The sequence below is a fragment of the Octodon degus genome, unplaced genomic scaffold (genome assembly GCF_000260255.1).
Source record: "Octodon degus isolate 3935 unplaced genomic scaffold, OctDeg1.0 scaffold00035, whole genome shotgun sequence".
Taxonomy (NCBI): Eukaryota; Metazoa; Chordata; class Mammalia; order Rodentia; family Octodontidae; genus Octodon; species Octodon degus.
The window spans coordinates 3929874-3952393 of NW_004524611.1; the positions used below are offsets into that span (position 1 = coordinate 3929874).

At 56.5% G+C, this 22520-nt stretch overlaps 1 protein-coding gene across 3 annotated transcripts in view; it reads left to right on the plus strand.

The window, feature by feature from the left end:
• The first annotated feature begins 797 nt into the window (after nt 1–797).
• Nucleotides 798–22520, plus strand: part of Tns3 (tensin 3) — a 146526-nt gene continuing 124803 nt past the window's right edge. For 2 of the 3 annotated variants that reach the window (XM_023714376.1, XM_023714380.1), the window contains exons 1-2: nt 804–941; nt 8762–8799. The gene's annotated coding sequence lies outside the window, so the exon portion shown is untranslated. Of the gene's footprint in view, nt 942–8761; nt 8800–22520 lie in introns of all 3 variants that reach the window. The other variant, XM_023714381.1, reaches the window with a different exon arrangement.

The window sequence follows — 22520 nt, forward strand, 5'->3', positions numbered from 1 at the left end:
CAGATTTTTGGTAGGACTTACGCACTTTGGAATTTATTTAGACTTGTTTTAGGTCCCTAAAGGTACTTGGGAGAAAGGTGCACTCCCTGGCCGCAGCATCAAGGGTTTGTCTGGGTTGAGTTCTTTGATCGTGTCCAGAAGTCTTTGCCCCTTGGGCTGGGGAGATAGCGTGGCAGTCTAAGCGCCTGCTTGGCCAAGTGCAAGGACCCAAGTTCCATCCCCCGTGCTGCATGCGGTGCCGGTCCCAAAAACCAAGCATGGTGGTGTATGCCTGTAATCCTAATGCTGGGAGGCTGAGACGGGAGGATCAAAGCTGTGTAGCAAGACCTTGTACCAAATTAATAAATAAAAGATTTTTTTTTTTTTTTAAAGCTGAATAGATTCAGGTCTTTCATGGACATAATGAACTCTTCCCCAGTCCATGCTGAGCCCAGCAGTAACAGGTGGCGGCACGCACATCCTGGGCGGGTCTGACGTGTGTTGAGCGCGTGACCCACGCAGGCCCAGGCACTGAGTGGGGATTTGGTGCCACCGCCGCGCGGAGTCGCGCTCTCTGCATCTGGTTCAGAGCCGTGTGGCTGGCGTGGGGGAGGGGCAGGGAGGGAGGAAGCCGCTCTGGTGCCCCGCGGCGGGCCGGTGGCGCTGCGGCCGCTCGGGGCTCACCCGCCAGGGCACTGCTCGTCGCTGGGCTGGCTCTGCTCTGTGTGCTCTGTAAAGTTCCTGCTCGAGTTGTTCTGCAGACGCTGCTAGATTTATGAGCTCCTGAGGGGCCGAAGAGAGAAGCAGAAATGAACCAAAGAGCTGACCGTCTCTCCCTTTCTCTCGCCAGCCTGAAGAATTTACTGAGAGTCTGCACAATTTTAAGAAAAAGGCTTTTAAAAAATCCAAAGCCTGCGGAGTTTGCAAAGCGCTCATCGACGGCCAGGGGCTTTCGTGCCGAGGTAAGCGCATCTTCTCGCTTGAGGCTGTCCCGCAAGCTGGGCCCACAGCCCACAAGACACAAACAAATAGCAGAATCAAAACAGACTGGGGGAGTTTCCCAGAGTGGAGCCTCGGAATTTCCCTCTCCCGCCCCCTCCATCCCGGCTGTCCTGGGCATGGCCCGCTGTGTTCACAGACTGTGAGGTCGCTGAGGGGACAGAGCCGCTCACCCTGGAGGGGACGGCCACCTGACCTTGCATTCGCTCCTGGTGTCCTGCAGTGGCTAGACTCAGCTTTGTTTGGTTTTGGTTTTTGGTACAGTGTCTTGCTGTGTAGCCCAGGCTGGCCTTGAACTTGCCTTGATCCTTTTGTCTCAGTCTCGGAGTGCTAAGATTATAGGTGTGTACCACCATGCCTGACTTCTTGTGGCAAATTTGCTGAGTTCTGTGGTGTTGGGACCTGCTTCTCCCTTCCTTCTCTGGGTCACCTGGCAGAAGTTCCCTCAGGTGTAGGAGGAAGCTGAGGCATGATGGTCCTGTGGGGGACTCCTGGGAGCCTGTCCGAGGCAGAGCCCACACCGGGGTGGGAAGGCAGCTGTGTGTTCCTTGTTGCCACCACCTTCTGTACATGGGCTCCAAGCGTGTGGTGGGTGCCTGCTGCCCTGCGCTGGCTCCCAGGTACCCACCCAGACCTGATGGTCGCCCTGGTCCTAACAGAGCCCCAGCCGTGCAGTGCCCTACCCCTCCTGTCTTGATGCAGCCTTGGTGGTCCCCAAAAGCTCTTGTCCTACATGTGTCCTTGGCTAAGGTGACTGGGCCGAGGGTCATGAGTGAGGCTGGCTTCCTGTTGGGGCCTGGAGCAAGCCCACCTGGCGTGGCCAGGCCTCCTGGCGTGGTGGTTGAGGTGATGTCCAAGCCAGCTGCAGGCCCTGCCGGTATGGAAGGAAGGAGCCAGGGCAGGGTGGCCTTGGGAGAGCGGACACCCAGACCAGCTGGCAGTGGTGACGGTGGGCCGGGCGGCCTCACTGTGGCTGTGCCCAGGCCCTCTGGTGACCCTGGCTGAACGTGGGCTGAAGAGCTCCTGGGACCACCTCTGGGTCCTGACCTGGGATGTGCAGTCGCCACGGGCCCGCCCCCCTGCCCTGGCCCTGGTGTGACGCCGATGACTCAGGACTTTGCAGGATCCATCCTGCTGTGAGGACACAGTGAGAACGTGGCTCTGGCTTGTGCTCTGGCCCACTGTTATCTTATCTGGAGGGAGATGTGACACTCAGACAGGAGGAGCTTTTGTTCTGAGCAGAACAGAGGGTGTGGCTGTGGGCCCTGGGGAGCTGGGTACAACAGCCCTGGGGAGCTGGGTACCTGCTCTGGGCTTATCCTGCTGCGGGCGATTTAGCCGGGACTCTTAGCAAGATGGTGGCTCCAGGTGGTTGGGAAGTCAGTCAGATGATGGGCTCCGAGAAACCCCTTGATGGCCGCACCCAGACCCTGAGACCTGGCTCTACAGAAGGGCCTGGCCATCCCCATCCATCGCCCAAGCTCTCTGGAGCTCGGTGTCCTGTGGGGCCGCAGGCTCTGGGTTGTGGCCTGGGCCTGTGGGGTGCTGAGTGCCACCTTCCAGGCTGCACTCTGGCAGGAGAGAGCGTGGGTTCCCAGCTCCTGTGTGGCTGACCTGACTCCTCCAGGAAACCACAAGGCCCTGGCTTGCCATGTAAGGAAGTGAGGTGGGTGCAGATGGGTGGCAGTTTCATTTTGGATAAGGAATGTCCCCAGTGGCCTCCTGTCCCAGTAGGCAGAGCTTTGGGAGGTGTTTGGCTGTGGCGCTTGCTGCTGCCTCGATTAGAGGACGGTTGATCATTGCTCGATCAATTTTTTTTTTTTTAATTTTTTTTGCTCAGTTGATTTTGATTCGTGCCCCCAGTTGGTCATCCTATGGCTCTTTCTCCGCCTCGTTGCTTTCTCCCTCCCTTCTTTCTTTTTCCTCAGGGTTGGAGCGAGAGCCTCTGCTCAGAGCTTACGTTTTGTTTTTTAAAATTTGTAATTAAAAAAATTTCTTTTTCATTTCTTGAGTCAGGGTCTCACTGTGTAGCTCAAGTTGGCCTTGGCCCCTCTACGAAGCCAAGGCTGGCCTTAGACTTGAGGTGCTCCTCCTGCCTCAGCCTTCTGGGATGATTACAGCATGCGCCACCATACCCGGTCTTTTTTATTGTGAGGCAGTCTCCCGACATCAGCCAGGCTGGGCTCACGCTTGTGGACCTCCAGCCTCAGCCTCCCCGAGTGCTGCGATCCAGGGGTGTCCACTACACCTAGCTGCAGGTTGTGTTTAACTGGTTTGCATCCAGCCCAGGTAACCTAGCATCTTAATAAGACCTCGTCTCAGCATGAGAAGTAAAACGTGAGCCAGGGATGTAGCTCAGTGCAGAAGTTCGGGGTTTGGTCCTTAGTGCACCCCAAAGACGATTCCGTAGTGTTTGCTGCTTCGAGCCTGTGCACAGGGCACCCACAGGAGCATGCGGGTCTCTGAGCCTGAGCGGTCCCTGTCCTGGAGTGAGTGACCCCAAGCGGGAGGTCACAGAGCGCTCCTCTCTGGAGGCAGAGCCTGAGGGGCTCAGGACACAGGGACACTGCCAGATGCAAGGCGCTCTTTCTTGACTGGGTAAATAATGTGTGGAGCAGCCCGTGGCCTGGGCTCTAGGGCGCAGGAAAACATTGAGAAGAACAGTGTTTCCAGGACAACCTGGAACCATGTCTGCCTGTGGAGCCGCTCAGACAGGATCCCTTGCAGCAGCTGCCAGGAGCCCTGTCTGTTGTTTTTATCTTGTTTTTTGAGGCCCAGTCTCACTCTGTAGCCCTGGCATGGCGACCCTCCTGCCTCAGCCTCCCGAGTGCTAGGATTACAGGCATGCACCACTATGCCTGGCTTCCTCCGGGCATTGAAATAATTAATTTTCTAATCCTTTTACTTTTTTGTGGTCCTGGAGATTCAACCCAAGACCTTCACCCTGAGCCATATCCCCAGCTCTTTTTGAAAAAAAGGAGCTATTTGTATTTTTGATACAAGGTGTGATCCTTGCATCACCCACACTGGCGTTGACCTGGAGCTCCCCTGCTCAGCCTCTCAGAGTCCTGGGATTACAGGTGTGTGCTCCACGCCTGCCTCCACCTGCCCTCCCTTCTTTTTCTTCTTGGTGTCTATGACTTTACATTAGAAATACTAAATATTTCTAAAATGGTGTATTAGGCAAAATCTTGGCTAGATTTCCTTTTTTTTTTTTTTTATGGGTTCTTACCTCTGAAACCTCTGAAAAAACCAGAAGATCATCCTTTTTCTTTCCACTGTATACATTTGAGAGCTCCCCTTTCCGTTCAGTTTCTTCTTGGCTAATTTTGGCTCGTGGCGCAGAGGTTGTGTGGTTCGTTTGCTCTGAGCTGCTGGACTCCCTCAGCATCCACAGGATGTTCTGTGTGCTTCTTTTTCTACTTCCACTTTTCCAATTCTGACCCGATGTCATGGTCAGGGGACCGAAATGCATGTCATCGATGCTATTTGCTTGGCACCTCCTGGCCTCTCCGGTCTGGGCACAGGGCTCCCCACACCACTGTAGCTCCTCACACAGGTTTGTTAACTGCCACAGTGAGTGTCGGCCCCAGACGCAGCCCCCAGCACAGAAGAGCTTTTGCCTGCAGGCTCCGTGAGCCTCTCAGTCCAGCTGCCTGCGATGGGTGTGGAGCCAGGCTGGTGGCCAATTGTGGCCTCCTACGTCGTCATCCCCTTTCCGCAGGCCAGCTCCATGGTGCAGGGTGGTCTGTCAGTCATTCTCCTGGTGCTAGACATGGTACCTGACACCTACAGCTCCGAGGAGGAGACTCATGGTCTTGGGCCCTGGGGTTCAGTCCATGGTCACTGGTTCCAGGGCAGGAGTACAACAGCGAACCGGTGTCATGGATCACACCTGCTCCATTCAGGGCGGCCGGGAAGCAGAGCAGGGGAGCAGTATCTGCAGGGAGGGCTGGGGACCATAGTAGACCACAAGGCCACCTGCCCGGGCCCACCAGACATCACGGAAGCGAGCTCCACTGGGCCCCACTGACCCTCCACCCGGCCACCCTAACAGGTGACTTCCTGTCTGTGCCTCTGGCTGGCCTTTGTGGGATGGAAGGAGAAGGTGTCTTCTGCTCTAGGGACAAGCAGCCCAAAGTACCCAAAGCCTGTGGCAGGTACCCCTGGCACTGTGGCTGGGCCAGGCAGGGAGGAGCCAAGATAGGTCTTCTCAGGAAGGGTGGCCTGGCCAGTGTGCTGGGCTCCACTCCACTCTGCCCCCCAGGACCCCGTCTGAGTGGACTGCACCCCTGGATGAGCTGCTTCCTCTTTGGGGGTCTTTCCCTGAGGCAGGACCCTGCAGTGTCCATGATTTCCCCTCCATTAGGACTGGGTCCCCGCCCCAAGAGACTCACAGGGTTGGTACTGCCACTACACAATGGCTGCCTCCCTGCGGGGTCTCAGGGCCCCGAGAGCTCTGTGGATGGGGCCCCTCCCCAGCACTGCTTGCTGGGCTAGAAATGGAAACAGAGACAGTAAATAAGCCCCTGGTATGTTAATATAAAAATTACAGGTGACTGTTTCAGAGGCAGGGAGAAGAGTGGGCCTCTGTGGGCTCAGTGCCTCTGCCTGCCGCCTCTGCACAGGGCCGCCCTCATGCCTGTTTGCTGGAGGGGTGCTGGAAGGCGAGCTTGTGCCGGTGTAGAGGCGGCTGGCAAAGGAAGCACGTTAGTAGCGCTTGCCCGTATTCTGGATCTTCTGTGATAGCACACAAGCCCAGCCGGCAGTTTGGTTGGTTTCTCTGGAGATGGGGTCTCAATATGTGGGCCAGGTTGGCCTTGAACTCACAACAGTCCTGCCTCAGCTTTCCAAATGCTGGGATCCCAGGCATGTGTTAGTATGCCCAGCTATGACTGAGATCTGTGTGGATAAGATAGTAAGCTGGGATTGGGCGCAGGATGCCCTGGGAGGGAAGGGGGTGCAGGTGCGGTTCTTGGGGCACGATGGGCGCTTGTGCTGCAGACACTGGCCTCTGCTTCCAGCGTGTGTGCAGAGCCCTGGGTTTGCGAGTGTGCGCCCCATGCCTGGCTTCCTTTCTGTTTTATTGGAGCCGCTGCACCTCGAGTCTCTTTATGAAGCAGTTAATGTTGCTCCCTGGTCGTTAGGAAATTCCTGGCCTGTGACGCAGTGCCGACCGCCAGATGTTGGGGCCTTTCTCATACCCCGGCAGGAACCCCATAGGAGCTAAGCGTCCTTGTGATTTTCTCAGGAAAGCCCTAGCAGTTGTCAGGCTCCTGCTTTGGGACACAAGTCTCCCCAAAGTCTAATTTCCAGATGAAATCTCCAGCCTGGCCAGTGGCGTGTGTGGCAGACAGCTCACTTACTGAGAAGCGAACGCCGCTCGCTGATGAATAACCGCATTTTGTCTGCCGGAGTTTGTTCAGATGGAAACCATGGCGTGGCTGCTGGCTGTCGCTGCCCTGCACCCGGTTCTGGTACAGGAAGTGCCCAGCGGCTCCCAGATGTCACAGAGGGGTGTTGGCATTGGGGCATTTACCTGGGACCAGGCTGACTAAAATTAACAATTCTTCTGTGCCATTAGGACAGCTTCATGGAGACTACAAAGTGTAGCGTGGGAGGGGCTCTGCAGCGCAGGTCTGGAGGCCGAGGACTGAGGGCCTGAGGGTCCTGGGCACTCAGTGTGACGCAGATGGTGTTGCGGATGGTGATGCGGAGAGCCCCATGGCAGGAGGACAGGGCTCTGGGGAAGGTCGTGGTCTGTGTCAGTGGTGTCTGTAGCCAGGGTGGCTGGTGACAGCGTTGGTCCAGCCCTGTGCCCGCTGTCTGCTTGTTCTGTCACCCTGGCACCCGGGATTGAGCTGCACTCCCAGGCCCCTTTACTTACCTTGAGACAAGATCTTGTTACGTTGTCCAGACCGGCCTTGAGCTTGGATCTTCCTGCCTCAGCCCCCAGGTTTTGGAGGTGTGTGCCTTTGCGTCAGGCTCTGTTGTGCAGGTCACAGGTGCCGGCTGTTTTCCTGGGACCCTCCAAGACCATCTTAGCAGAGGAACAGAGCTGGGAGCATGGGCTCCTTGCTCACCAGCTGTGGGCAGATGTGGGGCTGAGACAGGAAGATGTTGGTCAGGACCTGAGGGGAAGCAATGGGGACAGGAGGCCCCCTTTGTAAAATTCCAGGTGGCCCAGATTTTCATGTCTAATCTGAGAATCTGCTGTCCAAAATTTGCTGCAAGATCTGGCATATGATGCTCAACAAATTTTAGATTTTGGAGTATTTTAAGATTTTGGATTTGGGGATTAAGGATGGCCAAGGATGAATCTTCCAAGATTGGAAAAAGCGAGGGATCTGTGGCCCTTGGGGGGGCCAGGTGGGGACGCTCCAGCGGTGTTTGTCTTGAGGAGGATCAGATTCCTCGCCCACTGAGAAGAGGAAGGATGGAGGAGCTGTTCCGTGAGCCCTGGGGGTCAAGCGGGGTCCTTGGGGCGCAGGGGCTCAGTGTCATCCCGGAAGTCAGAGCTTCCGCAGTACAGTTGGTTTTCCTGGTGTGACGGAGCCGATAGCTCGGAACCTGCTGGAATTCTGCTCCCGGACGCTGCTGGACTTGCTGAAGATGATTCTCCCCCACTCCCGGGAGCCTTCGGGGGCCATTCCTGCCTGTGCTGGAGGAACTTGGTGCTCGGTGCTCGGCAGTGTGGGCGGGCGCGGCCGAGACTGAGGGACGCTGTGAGCTCGTGCCGCCTGTGCCTTCATGGTTGGGCTGCAACGAGGCCGTGCCGTGCAGTTCATGCGCTCCTGTGGGCATTCAGTTGGGAGTGTGTCCCCAAGGGAGTGGACGCAGCACAGGGGGCCAAGCAGGGACTTCTTCACGCCTGGAAGTGCCTGGTGTCTATCTCTCTTCTTGGCCCAAATCTAATTTCCAGGCCAGCAGGAAAGGTTTCTCCGGCTCCAGCTCGCCCATCTCCATGAGGGGCCAGCTCGGCTGCGTCACGCTGAACAGTCCCGGCTTCCGAAGACCCTGCCCTGGAGAGTTCCATCTGGGCGGGCAGCGCTGTTGCTGGTGGAGCAGTTCTTCCTCATTGTTTTGGCGTTGGGGTCTGAAGCCTGGGTCTCATACACGCCAAGCACACCCTGTGGTGCGGAGCTGGACTCCTGCCCAGCAGCGTGGTCCAGGCTTCTCTCCCTCCTCTGCCTTGTGTCTCAAGTGCTAAATTGTTTTTGTCAGTGGATGTGGTGGCGGGCCTGTAAGCCCAATACTTGGGAGGCTGAAGCAAGGATCTCTGTGAGTTTAAGGCCAGGCTAGGATACCTAATGAGACCCTGTCTCAAAACACACACACACACACACACACACACACACACACACTCACTCACAGAAAAAAAAAGCCAGCAAAAAATTGTTTTTGTTGGGGACAGGCTGCGCATGGGACCTTTCACACTGAACTTTTTTTTTTTTTGGTGGAACTGGGGATTGAACTCAGGCCGTTGTGTTTGCCAGGGAAGCGCTTAATCCACTGAGCCATCTCCCCGGCCCACACTGGATTTTCTTAATGAGCCAGGGTGTTTGGAGATGTAGAAAGCATTGCTGACTCTGGGAGGCTGAGGCAGGGGGATACAAGTTTGAGCTCAGCTTGGTAACTCAGAGAGATCTGGCTCAACATAAAAAATGAAAGAGGGCTGGGAATGTAGTGCGGTGCAGAGGTGCAGGCCTCAGTACGGGAAGAAAGAAAAAGCTGTGGCTGCTGGGGCCGCCTGACGCACTCGCATTCTCTTTTTCTCTTTCAGCCTGCAAGTTCTCCTGCCACAAGAAATGTGAGGCTCAGGTGAGCGTTCCGGCTTCCCGTGGGACTTCTGTAGTGCGCTGGCTGCTGCCGAGTGAAATGCCGAGAAGAGGGCCCCTTGGCCTTGGCCGGCGGCCACAGAAAGTCAGGAACAAACCCGAGAGCTTTGAAATCCATGTTTTCATGATAGAAAATAATTCTCGAGAATTTGATTTCAGATAAGATTCCGATCACTTTTCCTGGGGTTCTTGGTGACAGCGGATCCCCGGTTTCTCCTTGCCTGGCAGCCACTGGGGTGGGAACAGGATTGCAGGGCACAGACCTGGCCTCGAGGACAGCTGAGGATGGGGGATGGCCGCTGTAGAGGACTCTGGGAGCCTGGAGTTGCAGGTGGTACCTGGGCCTGTGTGTCCCCAGAGAGGTTCGAGTGCTGAGGGGTCTCCAGTGGTCCCTGCTGTGCTGGGCTTTCTGGGTTTAGACTCTGAAGAAAGGGGCTTGGGGGGACACTGGAGAAGGGCTGTGGGTCTCTGTTCTCTGAGTTTCCTAGGTACAGTGTGTGATCAGAATACAGTGAATGTTTACATTTTAGGAGCTTACTGTACTAAAGGACACATTGCCACAGATCTGTCCTTAAAGTCCTCCTGCCCACTTCAGATACAGCCATCCCACCGTGGTCATTCTCAGTAGCTCTGGACTCCTCTTGCCCAAGTGTCTTCACAGGGCCTGATCGGAAATACAGTGGGTGCTGCCGCCAAGTGCATCCAGCAGGAGGCGGGCTCGGAGGAACGCGACGCGCTCTCTACCCACTTCCTCACCGAATCTGCGCCCTGTGGCTTCTGGCTTTTCCCCAAAGTCGAAATGAGTACTCACAGGCTATGTTTGAATGGATTTGGGACACTGAGGTGGCCAGGGCCATGCAGCTAAAGTCCCTCAGGAAAGAGGACTCCAGAACTGCTGCAGAAAGCGGCCAGGACGATGGAGTGAGAGCTTGGCGAAGGGGCCCATGGCAACGTGTCTTTTGCTTTAATAGTTTAAAAATGCATAAACATTCACATTGCCTCAGTCCCACTGCATATGCTATAGAACTCAGTGGGTCCCTGCAGAGCCCCTGGCCTCCCCCACCCTATGCACTAAGATGTCCCAGCCAGCTGCCCCACGTACTCAGGGTGTCAGAGACTTGGGGTTCTGCAGCTGCTGTGGACCCAGGACTGTAGGTTGCCCTCTGTGACCTCACTCTCCAGGCCGAAGCTGTGCTGGGAACAGACTCTTTGCATGAGGGAACCAGAGGGCTGATTGATTCCACCTACCTGTCATTTACACACACACACACACACACACACACACACACACACACACACACAGAGGCACCTGGACCCACACTTGCACATACACATGTACACGCTTGTACACATGTACATACACATACTCTGATGCGCGCAGTTGGAAGAAGCAGGCAGGCCTGGCCCTGTTCTTTCCAGACGGATGACACTGCCTCTTCTGGGGACTTCCTAGCTCGCAGCTGCTCTGGCCCGCGTCCCCCCACCCTCCTCTTCCCGGAGGTCACGCGACTGCCTCTCTAGGCTCCGCGGGGTGAGGGAGCAGTTCTGCTGCCCCTTCCGCACCTCTCAGCTGGCTTCCCCTTTCCAGCAGGCAAATTGTTCTGCCCCAGCAGCAGTGCACAGCAGGCGGGGCTGGTGCTAGGCCAGATTTATTGCAGGGTCTCCCACCCAGCCTGGCTCCTCTGTGTGTGCTGCACCCTGCTTTCCTAGGGTGTCCCATCTGACAGGGCTTCCAGGTGTGGTGGTGAGTAGGGGTACGACTTAGACTTATGGGGTCCTCTTCCCTCCACGGTCTTCACGGGGCCCCTTGGCTTTGGGGTCTCTGGTGGCCGACCCATCCTCATAGATTGGTTTAGTTGCAGTGTGGGATTGGGAGAGGGAGTGAGCTGCCTCTTCTCCTGTCCTGTCACCTTCCTATGTCACCTGACTTGCAGAGACAGCCTGACCTATTGGTGAGTTAGGGGCTGAATTATTGGATTCAGAGAACATTCCCGAAGCCTGAATTCTCCCTGCTGGCCCCTTTCTCACCCCCCTGGCTGGCAAGGCACTGAGGGCTACGGTGTGGCTCTGATCAGATGCAGCTGCGGGGAGAGGTATCACATTCTTGTTTTTTGATAACATAGCTTTGGCTGGCAGGAGAAAACCCACCAGCACTAACAAAGCTCCTTGTCATGCCTAAAATAGCCTGCAGCGTTGCTGTGGACCAGGGCTGAGGTTCCCAGCGGCCTGGGGCACCTGGCCAAGAGCAGGACGGGTACAGTTCTGTGGTTCCTGCTGTGCCGCAGCCAGGGCTGGGGTCAGGGGTCGCGTCTGGGTCTGGGGCTCTTTGTGACACTGTGTGTGTATTATGTCTGGGTTTTGGGACCGGGGTTACCGTGTGTGTGTGTGTGTGTGTGTGCGCGCGCATGAGTGCGTGTGCGTGTGCACGTATACACACCCATACTGCAGCTTCTGAAATGGGCTCTTGGGCAGTTATGAGGCTTTGGTGGAAGTGAGTTGGGGTCTCAAGCCACCTGTCTTAGGTACTTTTCTCTTGTTGCTGAGACAAAATACCTGACACCCAGAATTAAGGAAGGAAAGGTTTAATCGGCGCAGTTTGGCATGGCCCAGGGACAACAGTCCATGGCAGCAAGAGCCAGCAAAAGCAAGAGCACAAGGGGAGAGAGTGAGTCCTTACATTACATGCAGGCTGTTGACCTCGGGTGAGTGTGACACTCGCCTCATCTACCTGCACAGGGTGACGGTATTTACAAGGGAGGCCCCTGGCCCCGTGTGGAGTGGCTTATTAGCCGTCTAAGCTTCTCAAGGTGACACAATGGATCAAACATAGCGTCATGGTGGGGTATACACCTCTCACCCACTCGTGCCTGGTGCTGTGGTCCTGTGAGGACCTGTGCCGTCCTGTGAGGCCTCCTGTGTCCCCTTTGGCACTGAGTCTGTGGGACATTGTCTGGCAGAGCTGGAGACTGGGTCCTTGGGGCAGGGTCAGCAGGGAAACAGAGTCATGGCTGAGGCAGTGGCAGCCCCGAAGGTCGAAGTCACTGTCTTCTTGACTTCCTGAGCCACGACAGGTAAGCCACACAGGGCATGGGCAGACAGAGGCAGAGCCTGGGCTCAGGTCTGCATAGGGACAGTTGGGTCCAGTGCCATGTTCAAGTGCCTGTGTCCGTGGGACCCAGTGTAGTGCCGATGGGCCAGTGTACCTGGGAGCCGACCATGCAAGGGAAGCCCCCACTGGGAAGGGCCCCATGTGTCTGAACGCAGGTCATTGGCAGCAGCCAGTCTGTGGGTGCCTTCAGGGGGCAGACTTGTGGCCTCTGGAGACATAGGGGATTGATTACCTAGTGCCAAACAAAGCCTTCCAGCCTTGGGGCAGTCCACGAGGGCCTCAAGATCCCCATGTGCGAGGAGGGAAGGATCCTTCCCTATAACATGAGCATGACTCTTATTATCCGGGAGGCTGAGGCAGGATGCTAGACAGTCTAGCCCAGCTGGGTAACTTAGTGATTTAGCGGCATCTTGTCTCAAAGTAAAATATAAAAAAAACTGTGGGTACAGCTCTGTGCAAAGGCCCTGGGCCAAGTATATGACGCGTCTGAGCCGGGACTGTAATGTCACGGGGGTCCTAAGGAAGGTGGGGTCCAAGTAAGAGCTGGGAAGCTGGGGAGCAGTGCCCTGCTCCCCGGGGCTGCAGTGCTTCCTGAGCCGTGTGAGTGGTGTCGGACTCGTGACTTGCTGTGTTCCTCCTGCTGATGCTGGCACGGGGAAAGTGGAAGTAGAAGCGGGGCGGTTTCAGGAGGGCAGACGCTGGTGAGGAGAGGGTGGTGGGCGGCCAGGACCCCAGGAGGCAGCAGGTCTGGGAAGAGAACAGGGAGCCCATGATGTGGGAACCTGTCCTTGCAGCTCCTGTGTCCTCTGCTCTACCTGTGTTGTGCCCTCTACCTTGGGGCCGTGCAGAGTTCAGGGCACTGGGTTCAGTCCTGAGCTGGTAGAGGCAGCACAGACCTCTGGAGACCCTCTGCATGCACCAGGGTCGTGGTGGGTGGCGACCAGAGATCCTGGGAGCCAGGACACACATGGGCTTTGCCCTCGGTGCCTGTGCGAGTGCGGGAAGATGCCCGCGCCAGCTGCCTGGGCCAGGTGCCCCGGCCGCCCTATGCCTGTACATCTTACTCTGTGAGGTCTTCTAGACATCCTGACCTCTAGAGAGACCCTGCTGTTGTGCCCAGAATCAGTGTCCGCAGGTCACAGAGGTCCCCAGCCAGCTTCATTCTGTGAGGGGCAAGGTGTGCGTGGCCTTGGGGCCAGGCTGGAGTTCCTTGGGCAGCTTAAGATCTAGGTGTCCAGCCTGACCTCCTGCTGGTGTGTAAGGAGTGGGCGTTTGGCCGAGGTGCCCAAATCTGACCTGGTTGGTGCCTCTGCTTGGTGCACATGGTCCTCAGCAGCCACTGATCTCTGCTGTTGGGCTCTGGCCTGCCTCCAGGATAACAAGTCCTGGGGTCCACCGGTCTTTAGCTACTGGTCTGGCCTGACTACCCAGCATAAGGACCCGAAGATGATAGTGAGACCTGGAGAGCTAGGTGGGGTGAGGCATCCACAGTGCAGCAGCAGCAGCAGCAGCAGCAGCAGCAGCAGCAGCAGCAGCAGCAGCAGCAGCAGCAGCACAGGAAGACCAGCACGCCAGAGTGTGTCCTCCAGACTGACCTGAGATGTGGGGGGAGTGCGGCTTATATAGCGGCCACAGGCCTGTGATTGGTCCACATTGGAGCCTGCTGGTTGGTCCCGAGCTGAGCTTGCAATCAGTTCATATTTGAACCAATCATTGGCCTGTATTCAAGACTTGTGATTGGTCCAAATTTGAGCTTGCTGATTGGTCCAACTTAGTCTAAACTTTTTTTGGTTTGTTTTTGGTACCAGGAATCAAACGTAGGATCTTACACTTGCCAGGCAGGAGCTTGTGCCACTGAGTTACCTAACCTGCCCAGACCCGCCTAAATGTAATCCTTCAATTTGATGCTACTGAGCATCTCAAACCCAAGCCTGCTGTGGTGAGGCAGGACCTCTCCTGGAGCAGGTGCGGGGTGCCCAGGGTGGTTTGGGGACATCTGCCAGATATCCCCTAGAGCCAGTAGTATTCGCCATGGCTGAGTGCAGCTCAGGGGCTCTGGGCTCCACCACCTTTGCTTCTTTACCCTTGTGAGGGGAGCGGTGGGGAGGGCACCGCCTGTGGGGGCACCCGGACAGCAGCTGGGATGTGACCCAGGGGACGCCCTCCTTGGGACCAGTGGGGAAGGAAGAGCGACGGTGGGCTGAACCATGATGCTTTCCTGTGCCCTACAGTGGGCAGGGGATGCCTTTTCTTTTTTCACTCAGACCCAGGGCCTTCACACTGTTCTACACCCTCCAGCTTTTTCTCATTTTTGAGACATGGTCTTGCTAAGTTGCCCAGGCTGGCCTTGAACTTGTGGTCCTCCTGCCTCAGCCTCCCAGAGGGCTGGGATGATGGAGTTGCCATGCACACTGGCCAGGCAGTTAATTTTTAAACCAGCCCTTGAACAAACGTCTCTTGGGTGCTGCCACGGCCACTGGAGCCAGGCCCACGTGCCACTTGCCATCACAGCAGAGGCTCGCCTGCAGCCCCAGGACACAGCGGGAGCCTTTGTTCGGTGAACATGGTTTTCCACCTTCTTGCTGATGTTTGACAGCTGACCTTTAAAATTCTTTTAAAAATTAATAGAGATTGTTTTTAGAACAGTTGTGTTCACAGTGAGATCAGGGAAGAGCTGGGTTTAAAGTTACCTGGGTGTGGCCAGCCTGGCAGGACCGGGTTGTCCGCTGCAGGTGACAGTGGTCACCTCTCTTCACAATGACAGATGTTCTTTCTCGGGTGGCTTACATCTGAGCTGTGTTGTCTTTCTCAGCCCTGTTCCAGTGGGAATTCCAGCCGTGCCACTGCACATTGTGGCTATGACAGTGGACTGTGCTGGTGGCCCCTGGAGCCACCGGGGCTGGCCGAGTCTTGGGAGCGCGAAGCTCACAGTGACAAGAAGCCACGGGGCACCCTTGGAATGCAGCCCCGGGAAGCGCAGGGCCTGAGGAGTAACACAGGCTGTGAGGAGAGGCTTTAGGCATCGCCTGTGCTCTCGCAGCCGTCGTTCTCTCCCTGCTATGTTGTGGTGAAGTCGAGGCCGGGGCTCGGTCCTGAGATGAGCCCACCCAAGGGGACAGGGGTGCTGGCCCCTCTTGTGGGCAGGGCGTGATGCTACCCCTCTGCCCTGTGCATGGCTCAGAGCAGCATCTGTCGGCGGTGATGACCTTCTTGTGTTATCAGGGCTTTGGAGGACACCATGGGCACTCGCTGTAGTTGCAGTGTATTTCGTGGGCACCAAGATGCTGTGGGCATTGAAGCCCGGCGTGTGCACCACACCAAGGTGGTGCCGACTGGGCCTAACCCAAGGAGGATAATTCCTGCAGACCCCGAGAGCTGATCACTGACTGGAGATGGATCTGTGTGTCAGGGCTCCCAGGGGCTGGCGCCGGTGCCTTCGCACCTCAGGAGGCCAGCTGGAGTCACAGATGGGACACCAGAGGGCTTACACAAAGCGGCTTCAGTGGTGGCAGTGACACTTAGGTGTGAGCCCTTGTCTGGAGGTCGGTCGAGGTGCACTGGGCTTGGGGGTGCTGGGAACATGGCCCGGGCAGCCCGCCAGGCGCACGCTGAATTGCTCACCTTCCTGCAAAGACAAGGCCAAGCACGGCTGTTGGCGGGGATTCTCCCGCTCGGCGTGGGCGCATGGGTCCTGCAGCTCTGGAACAGGCTGTTACTCAGTTTTCCTCTCCAGTGCACATGCTGGTCTCTTGGGGAGAAGAGAAATGGAAAACGCAAATGACTGTCTTGCTGTGGGGAGACACCCCAAAAGATTTTTAGGGCCGGTATAGGACGGGGGCAAACCAGGTCCAGACTGCACTTCTGGACTGGGGGCTGTGCCACCCAGGGGTGCAGGGCCCAGTGCTGCTGCAGGAGCCGTCTCCCCATTTTGGAAGTTTTGCGTGAATTTTACGGGTTCCCTAGGGGCGCACGTCGGGTGTGGAAGTTAGAACTGGTGACTGCTGCAGGCTGGGTTGTCCTCTGCATGTTGTCCTTGCAATCAGGACGCTGCCTTGGCTCAACTGATGCGCCAGGCTGGTGGCTGGCCTCGAGGGCTGCTTCTATTCTGGGGGTGCTGGGGCCCCAGCTTGGCCTGCTCAACACTGCCTTATTGCCGGCGGCTTGGGACCTTCACCTGGTCCCAGGGCTGCCAGCCTGGCTGACTCTGGCCTGTCCTGGCTGACTTGGAGCCATGCGCCCAGCCAGCTTCGTGGCCTCTTCGTGGCTGTTCAGTGACATCCATCTCCTGGCTGAGGGAGCGGTGTCTCCTCCCACGGGCCCTGGCGTTCCCCTCCTGCAGAACCCTGTCTTCTCCTGGAGCACTCCACAGTGTGCAACCCTGTGAGCTGACCTTGTCTCCTGTCTACTTGAGGGCACCCTTTCTTCATGCATCTTTGTTTATGTAATGAACTTCAGAACCCTCGTGGGAGTCTTGCCTGGGGCCCAGGGTGTCTGAGCTCCTCCTGCCTCCTCTTCCCGGACTCGCCTGACCCTCCCCCCGGGGTGGAAGTCCCTTGTGGGGTGTGCTGACCTGCCTGTCCTTTCCATCCCTGAAGGCTCTGCCCTCACTGTTCCCTTCGCCCTGCCCAGTGCCAGGGTGAGGGTCAGGGATGCTGTTCGTCATCTGTGTGTGGGTGGGCAGCTGTCAGCACAGGAATGTGGGTGCTGAGGGCCTCACCCATCTGTCCCCAGCGGCTCCTTGCATGTGTGTTCATGGACGTCCCTGTCCTGGCTCAGGCCTGTCCTCCATGGCTTTGAGGCCACCCTGGGGAGGTTGCTTCCTGCAGAGCCCCTGTCTGCATTTTAGCAGCAGGGCTCAAACAAGTAACTGACCTTTGTCCCTGCCACCAAGGACTAATGAACTTCTGTTTCCCCCAGGCCTCCTCCCCCTTACTGTAAGGCTGTTAATTGGAGGCCAGGACGTAGGAAGTGCCCACCCATTTTCCACAAGGCCCAGAAATCGCTCATGGGGTGCCCTTTCCCTGCCCTTGGGTGCAGCCTCGGAGCGTGCTTCTGCGCGCCCCGGGGGGGGGGGGAGGGCTGCAGCCATCTCCAGTGTGGGTGCCTGGGCCTCCCTGCTCTTCACGTGTGAGATCCTGTGACGGACCCCACAGCCCCCTGCTGAGCTGTACTCAGCCCTTTTTTATTTTTTCTTTTGAAATGGGGTCTCCCTAAGTCACTAGCTTAATTGCTGGCACTGGGCTGGAGCTTGACCTCCTGCCTCAGCCTCCCATCGTGTTGAGATCACAGGCGCCGTGTGTTCTTGACACAGCTGGGTCTGAGCATCCGGACCTCAGCTATTCCTAGCATTGGACACTTCCCCTGTTCACGGAATCTCAGGAATCACCAATAGGCGATGTCTTTTTGAGGGACAGGATGGAAAGACAGAAGGGCTGAATGAATGAAACATACTATAAAATTAGAAATACCGATTTCACAATCTTGATCAAAATCCTTTTTGAGATTTTTGGAGATGTCTTTCCTTTACCTTTAAAAAGCACTTGCTGGGAGCCGCTTGCCCCTTGAAGCCCTGGTAGAAACATTAGCACTGCCCGTGAGGGCCGAGGATGGCCTGGACATGAACCACAGTCTGTGGATGGGTGGGGGGGGTCTTCCTGTCTCGGGGGTGGAGCAAGAGGTCTCACCTGCCAGTCACACGAGTGGGGCGGGACTTCCGGTGGTCTGGGCTGTGGGGCAGGATAGTGTGGAGGGTTGCGCCCTCCCACGGAGTGTCCTGGGGCGTGGTATCAGTGCTGGGAGCCCAGGAGTACGGAAATGCTGGCAGACGGATGGAGGATGAGGGCCGGGGCTGAGGCCGCTTGAATTGGAGAAGCGTCCAGCTCCTTTGTCACAGCTTGTGAGGCGGTCCTGTGGTTCCCCTCTGGGGACTGCCACGCTTTCCAGGTCACCTATCAGAGTGCCTGGGGAAGCCAGGTGCTGGACCAGGGCACCTGTGGCTGGGTTCAGATGAGAAGCCCAGGCCCCTGTGACTCCTGCACCGGGGCCCGGGGGCCTTCTGCGTGGAGGCTGCTGTGGCTGGGGGCATGCGCGCCTAGATGCTCCTGTGCCTGCGAGGCGCAAGGGCCGTAGGCAGCTGTGCGGTCGCGTTCTCAGAGCTGCCTTTGCGGGGAGGAGGATGGCGTGGGGAGGACAGACTGCAGTGGGGGCGCTTCTCCTCGCCGTGTTTATTTAGGCCTCGGCGGGCAGAGGGGCTTGAGCTGTTCCCATCCTGTGCGCTGTCTGGTCCTTGCTCCTGGGGTGATGCAGGGCGCTGTGAAGTCGCCTTGCAGAGGCGGCACAAGAGATAAGCCGCGTGGACCTTAGGGAGGAGTACAGACAGAGCAGGTGGGGGCCGGAGGGCATCTTCCTGCCTGCTGTAGGTGATGGGCACTGGGAAGGCGCCCGTGTCGCCTCCACACCGCCGTGCTGGCTTCCGTCAGGGTGGCCACCGTCTCTGCCATGGCTCCTGGAGGCCAGGGGCTGCTCTGGCCCCTGAAGGCCCAGCTGCACGTTTCCTGTGCCTCTTGGTGACAGCAGGTTCGGCCACCCAGCATGGGCCCTGGCTCAGAAGGAAGGGGCAGACTGCCTATGGACGCCAGTTGCACTGCTGCCTGCTGGCCCTTCTGGGAGAAGGTGGGAAGCTGTGACTGCAGCGCGCTGACCATCCTTCGCTGCTAATTAGCGGACCTGTAAACTACAGTGCCAAGCTTGTGTCTCCGGAGTAATTGCAGGCTGCTGTGCGGCGTTGCTGGAGGTAGCGGGTAAGACAGAGACCTGGATTTTTCTTATGGAACAGGTCTAGTCACCTGTCACGTTGCTCCAGTCGCCTTTGACCTTTGGCATTTTGTATGACTTGTCTCCGTTGTCGCTTTCCTCGTTGCTGGGAGACAGCACCCAACACCCACGGCTTCAAGGAGGAGAGGTTTATTCTGGCTCACAGGTTACAGTTCACGGGGCGCCAAGGCCCCAGGGTAGGGCAGCCGGGGTTGGGGGAGCTGAGCAGCACAGTGCTTGGAACCTGGAAGCCGGAAGCTGCGAGATGGGGGAGGGGCCAGAGAGGGGGCAAGCCTTCACAGGCCACGCCCCCGGCCACGCCCCTGGCCCTAGCCATCCCTAAGCCCTAAACGCCAACCTCCAAAACCCACTTCGGGGCAGGTGAGGTGTGGGGGCCGAGCTCTTTCCATCTAGAGACTCCCCCCCCCTTTGGTCTTATTTATTTTTTTTTTTTGAGACAGGGCCTCGTTGTGCAGCTCAGGCTGGCCTTGAGCTCACTTTGTAGCCCAAGCTGGTCTCAAATTCTCAAGGATCCTCCTGCCTCAGCCTTCCCATTGCTGGGATTACAGGCAGGCGCCACTGTGCCCCGCTCCATCTGGAGTCCGTCTGCAGTGTGCTGGATTTGTGAGATCGCCTGTGTGGAGACGTTAGCGCTTTGCCATCTTCTCCTGTAATCCTAGTTTCTCTGTGAGAAGACACAGGGGGCTGGTACCCATTGGACAGAAGTCTGGCCTGCTTTTTATTTTATTTTATTCAATGGCAGTCCTTGGACATTGTACCCAGAGCTTTCACACTGAGCTGTATCCTCAGCCCTTCTTGCTTATTAGTTTTTCTTCAACTCTACCCTCCTGCCTCAGCCATTATGCTTTTGGTGGCGTTAAAGATGGAACCCGGGCCTTTTGGCCGGAACCACCATCTTCCAGTTATTTGCCAAAATGACTAGCACAAAGGGCAAGAGGAGGGGAACCCGGTATATGTTTTCCAGGACTTTTAGAAAACATGGGGTTGTTCCTTTGGCTACATACATGCGAATCTACGAAAAGGGTGATATTGTAGACATCAAGGGAATGGGGACTGTGCAAAAAGGAGTGCCTCACAAATGTCACCATGGCAAAACAGGAAGAGTCTACAACGTTACCCAGCATGCTGTTGGCATTGTTGTGAACAAGCAAGTTAAGGGCAAGATACTTGCCAAGAGGATTAATGTGCGTATTGAGCATATTAAACACTCAAAAAGTCGTGATAGCTTCCTGAAACGTGTCAAGGAAAATGATCAGAAAAAGAAGGAAGCCAAAGAGAAAGGTACCTGGCTCAGCTGAAACGCCAGCCTGCCCCTCCCAGAGAAGCACACTTTGTGAGGACCAATGGAAAGGAACCCGAGTTGTTGGAACCCATTCCCTGTGAATTCATGGCATAAACTGGGGACGTTGCTCTGCCATTCAGTACCTAACTGGCAGCTTAAGTGTTCTAGGTCCTACATAAAAATAAAATCATCCTGTGTTGGAAAGGTGGTTTTCTTAGTTGAACAGGTATGTGGTGCCTTCTTACCTCAGAAATATTTGCAGCAGATTTTCACTGTACCCAGTAATTGTGTCTAGCCTTTATTCTTCAGTATTTTCTTGTTGAAAGATAACTGCTGAGGTATTGTGCAGGTGTATACCCAAAAATTCAAATATTTATAAAGTATTTATATGGGCTTGAAGATCCTGTAAATCATCATGGGGAAAAGATGTACCAAAATAAATAGAAGTCACTGCAGAAACAAACTTAAGTCCATTTCAGTTAAATAAATTGTTTAAAGCAAAAAAAAAAAAAAAAAAGTGGAACCTGGGGGAAACTCCCCCACTGAACCACAATCCCATGCTTTTGAAAACTATTTATTTTGAAACCAGGTCTCAGTAATGGGCTAAGTTGGCCAGGCGGCCTTGGGACTGGCAGCCCTCCTGCCTCAGGCTCCTGAGGTTCTGGGACCAGAGCTGTGGTGTGGAGTCCAGCTGCTCTGAGCAGAGCCCAGGCCCGCTCCTGCCCTGCCCACGGTCCATTTCCGAGATGAGGAGCAGGAGCTTTGCTGTTGTTTCTGTTACGTTCTGTGTGGGTCCAGGAAGCCCCAGGCCTGCTCCCGGGCCCCTGCCTCAGTTGGCCGAGGAGCCCCACCGGCCTCTGCCGAAGCTGCAGCCCAGCCCCCTCCTCCTGTCTGGGTGGTGCACACAGGGCTGAGGGCCGCAGAGCTGGATCAGGGGGAAACATCGGCGCCAGCTCCGAGAGATGAGAGCTGGGAGTGCTGGGTCTTTTCTTCCTTTCTCAGGCAGAAGACAACCCCATGCCGGCCCCCCTGGGAATTAGAGCGGCTAAATCGGCTCCATTCTCTGTGGACTCAGGGCTTCGCAAGGAATGTGAGCCTAATTGGGGACTCAGGGTCAGGCCCCACAAAGGAGACAGAGGTAAGGAGAGGTCTGAAGCAGCTCCGGCCTTTGTGCTGCTCCTTTGTGCCAATTGCTGGCCGAGGGTCTCCATCCCCTGCTGAGCAGCCGCCCCAGGGCAGGGCAGGAATGTCCCGGTCTCTGCTGTCCTCCCACAGTGATGGCTGACGGTAGGTGACCATGTGCCCTCTTGTGCGTATATTTTAGTCCCAACCTGGACCTCAGTGTTGGGAGACAGAACCTTGGACGGACAGTTGAGTTAAAGTGAAGCGACAGAGTGGGGTGAAGCCAGGAGGTTGAGGGGGTTAGGACAGGGGTGCAGCGCGGGAGGGCCGCATGAGGAGGGGGCGCCACCTAGGAGCCCTGGACTGGGGGCTTCCTGACTCCAGGACCTAGAGGGAGCATAGGTTCCTGTGCCCCACGCTGCAATGGCTGGCAGCAAGGGACAGGGTTTTCCTTACTGTCCTTCTGCCACCATGTAATAAATGGCAACGAGAACTAGCTGGGCATGACAGTGCTTCCCTTGAGTCTTGGCTCTCAGCAGGCTGAGGCAGGAGGATTGCCGCAAATTCAAGGCTAGCCTGCAACACATAATGAGATCCTGTCTCAAAAAAAAAAAAAAAAAAAAAGGCAACAGAAACATTTGAGCATCCTACTCATGCCCATAAAATGGGCCAATAAAAACATCTTGCTTTTTAATTGGTCAGTAACATATGCATTATGAAAGCTCTAAGATAGCATAGTGCCCTTCCAAAGGAGCCCTTGGCCTCTGCCCAGAGTGCTCTTTGGTGTAGACAGGAGAGGAGGGCGGCCCCGTGACACAGAGGTCGCCATGGGCAGCAGACACGGGGCCTCTACCCTGGCCCAAGCCAAGGAGCCCGGGGCCTCTGGTTGCTCTATGCCGTGGGGAAGTGTTGCTGACCTGGGTCATCCTACAGATAACACAAAGGGGGCTCCGGTTGTGTGCAGCTTCTCTTAGAGCCCACGTTAAGAGGAGTCACTTTGCGGACCCTGAGTGCACAGAGCCGCCTCTGTCCTGCGCTTGACCCTGCTCTCCTCCGCACGGCCAAGGCGGGCTGGTGCCTGGCTCTGATCTGCTCCCCCTAGTTACTAACTCTGAGGCTGGGGGATGGCTGGTGGCCTAGATTTGGTCTGTGTCTCTGTTTCCTGGGTGCTTCTGAATTTCTCTTTGGTCTTGGCATATGTGAGATTTGCTTGGTCTGCCAGAGGCTGGCACAGGGGAGCACCTTGTGGGTGGTGTGACCTGGAGGATTGGCAGGAGAAGTGGCCCATGGGGGAGCAGGACGGGGCTCTTGTACAAAAACACGCGGGAAGCTAGCATGCCCTCCATTCCTGCTCCAG